Source organism: Mustela nigripes, chromosome X (genome assembly GCF_022355385.1).
Source record: "Mustela nigripes isolate SB6536 chromosome X, MUSNIG.SB6536, whole genome shotgun sequence".
Lineage (NCBI taxonomy): Eukaryota > Metazoa > Chordata > Mammalia > Carnivora > Mustelidae > Mustela > Mustela nigripes.
The window spans coordinates 49,739,014-49,742,689 of record NC_081575.1 but is presented as its reverse complement, the minus strand read 5'-3'; the positions used below and the strand labels follow the sequence as shown (position 1 = coordinate 49,742,689).

Genomic DNA, 3,676 nt, shown 5'->3' with positions numbered 1-3,676 from the left:
GATGCAGGGCTCGATCCCAGGACCTGGGATCATGACCTGAGCCGAAGGCAGAGGCTTTAACCCACTGAGCCACTCAGGCGCCCCCCACATTTACTTTTAAATAAACAGCAGTAATATACGAAATCAGACTGACTTAGGACAAGCACTCCTGTAGGCTGGAGAATATTATTGAACCCCCGCCCCGATCCACAAGGAAAAGACTGCCAAGGAAGGGTGTGTGTGTGTGTGTGTGTGTGTCTGTGTGGTGCATATGGACACACACAGATGCAGACAGGGAGAGGTCCATACATGTCTCAACAAAGAAGGCAGCATGGACAGTGCCAGACCATGCTTGCAGCATGGCAGCAGGTGTGGAGAACTACGGTGCTGGGGAGCTGGGGCAGTCCAGACCAGTCTACATGACCACGGTGCTATCTTAACTTTACCAAACTTGCCTGGAACTCCCCTCCAGACACACATACTTCTCGTAAGATGGAGTTCTTACACAAAATGCTCTGTGTTCACATCAATCTGTACTATTCAGAACAAACTGGTTCTGCTGGCAGAGATTGTGGGTTTGCAGGGACATTTAAGCTTTCATTAAACTGGAAAGGAATCAAATCTTTATGTCTACAAATTAGATATTTAATAGTTCCACAAATTTGGCCAAGTCCATGATGACATCTAGGATGTTTTCACCAAATTGTAGACGTAAATATGGAAATTGTCATCAAACTTGATGAAATAGACCGATGGCTTGGCCTCCACTTGATGAATGACCTTGCCAGTCCTCTTAAAGCTGTCCTCTTTGGCATGTTCCACCTGTTTGCCTACCACTGTCCACAACTTCTCCCGGCTCCCTTTCTGCTGGAGGAGAATCGTTAGAATCGGGCATAATGTGAAGGTCGCCTTCTTTATAATAATCTAAGAGCTGGTATATGTGCAAGACGGGTTCCTTCTTGTAGGTGAGGTAGAACCACGTGTTCATGATGGGGGTGCGTGCCAGGACCAACCCCCTCCACTTGTTCTTGGAGCCATCCTCTGTCTCAAACATGTGTTCTACCACCTTGCCGATCATCGTTTGGGCCAGGTATGCATCGCTATTCCGAGAGGTCATTGCGGGACGTCCTTTTCTTCATCATACTTGTAGACACACCAGCATGGCCTGCATCCGCTCTGGACCGCTGGCCAGGGGTCTTCCTGAATGGGGTCTCCATTCATCTGTATTTAAGTGAGTAGCACAGCTACCGGACTAGGGTGAAATTTGAATACTCTCCAATTTCAAACTTCACAGAATTTCACTGTTCCTATTAATCCATCACCCAAGTGCCTCTTTTATAAGTTCAGCAGAAACATGTGGACTCATAAGGACTCTGCCAGCTGCCCAGGCTGCCGTCTGCAGCCCGCCTTCCCTCGCCACACTCCTGCCCCAGGCCCAACCCAGCCAGAGCGTGCAGCCCCGCCCCACTCCACTCCGCAGCCGCCACCCACCCCCCAATAAATAAAAAAATCTTTAAACGCACAAACAACCTCTTCTGCACTTTTGAAAGAAAAAAAATATAATTTTATTCAGTAAAATCTGGACTATCCTGTTTCTATGCAGTACTAATCATTTCAGACACTACTCTCCCTTCATTCCATTTTCTTACGGCTTTTAGCCATTTTTAAATTCTTCACTGACCAAAGTGATAAGGTGTAATTTAGATATGAACATTTATTTTACATATAAAATCATACATTATGACCTAAGCCAAATTATTAATTTTTTGTTTTCAAAATAGATAAAAGAGTGCACAAATAGTTCAAAAATTCAATATACCTTAATAAATTTTGCTATTTACTCCAAAAGAGTTACTAGAAAGAAACTTCTCAACTGTTAAGGTTGAGCAGTTTGGTAACTGGGGAATAAATTTCTTTTTCTTCAGTAGAGTGAATCATACTCTTCATAAATAAAGGTAATGAGGAATTTATATCCAGAATTTACTAAAATAAAATAACCTAAATTTTAATTGCAACATACACTCATTAGGAGCTCATTACATGTAAGATTCTGTGCTGAGGGAATATGGCAATACAAAGATGGAAAAACTAAACTCTGTTGTCAGAGTTTACTGTCAAAAGGGGAAGAAAAAGACAAATGAGTGTTTAATAAATCAAAGTCACATGGTGTTCTTACCTATTCTTTATTTCACAGTTATGGACTTATTTTTCTTTTATGTCCTCTCGAAACAAGCATGAATTAGCCCTAATTTGAGGGTATGACTGAAAGAGAAAACTTTCATATGAAGTTAGTTTTTTAAGATTTGCCCTTTGGTATTTTGTCCTAACATGCTTATTTGATTTTTCGAAATACTTAGTTCTTGACCTAGTGGCAATCAATCCACAGTTAAGTATCACTAAGTTCTGGAGAAAGCATGATGCTGGGTACTATCACTAATATTACATGCTATATTTTTGGAAGAAAGCTTCTCTGCTTGTATTGGAGTATACATGTCCTTCAAATTCTTTTCATTTGAAAATATCAGAGCAGTGAAAGATACAAAGAGTGGAAGAAGTGTAACATGTGGGTAAAATCTATGACAAAAGTCAAATAAAGCTCAAGACAATTTCTCCAGCTTTGAAGGCCAAGAGAAGCATACTAAAATAAATATGGTCAGAGAAATAAGAAGTCATACTTCCTTTCATAAGAACTAGATAGCATTTTTTTTCCTTCCTGGCGAAGCAATACAATTCCATATGCATATGCTACACTGGCTCTTTGTTCCCCTAATTGGAAGAATATTCTGCTGCATTGTAAGTCATGCTCAAATCACTCATTAAGGTCACGTTTATTAGTATTTTTGACTTATTTAGCAGATATTTCATAGATGTGAGTAGGTATGATGTTAGTGCTACCAAGAGGCTCAGGAACAAAAAAATTATGAAAGATCAGCAGAAACCATTATGATCCTTTGGTTATAGGGGTTGGTACATAAAGTTGGATTTAAAGCTATAGTAAGAACTTGCATTACTGAGAAACACATGACACTATGCTCCATTTTAATCCAAGACTGGGTGATTGAACAAAGGAAGCACGGCAAAGACAAAGTTCCCACTGCTACCACTTTAAATATTAGTTTGCTGACTTTCCAGGTCTAGTAATGGTGAAGAAACTTATAATGGACTAACCTTTCACTCAGACAATTACAAGATCCATGTTTATGCAGTTTTTATCCTAAAAACACTGCCAAAAACATGAATGGTGGGACAGGTAGAAATCAAGCAGAAAGCTTAACTTGAAGAGTCAAATAATAGAATTAAAAGGTGCTAATTCGGGGTGCCGGGGTGGCTCAGTGGGTTAAAGCTTCTGCCTTCGGCTCAGGTCATGATCCCAGGGTCCTGGGATCGAGCCCCACATCGGGCTCTCTGCTCAGCAGGGAACCTGCTTCCCCCTCCCTCTCTCTCTGCCTGCCTCTCTGCCTACTTGTGATCTCTGTCTGTCAAATAAATAAAACTTTAAAAAAAAAAGAAAGGTGCTAATTCACATGGAAATTAAGGGGAGAGATTCTGACAAAGAGGAAGCTACAGAGAGTTCCCAAATCTGCAAATAAATTCCCCTCAAATCCTTGCATGATCCACAAACTAAGCATTTATCAGAAGATACTTAAAAGAACCCAGGACGAAAGAAGAGCCAGAAGATTGAAAATGCAGCATAGAT

At 40.7% G+C, this 3,676-nt stretch overlaps 1 pseudogene; it reads right to left on the bottom strand.

The window, feature by feature from the left end:
- Positions 1-663: 663 nt before the first annotated feature.
- LOC132007063 (spindlin-1-like) lies at positions 664-1,096 on the bottom strand (annotated as a pseudogene).
- Between the last annotated feature and the right edge of the window lie 2,580 nt (positions 1,097-3,676).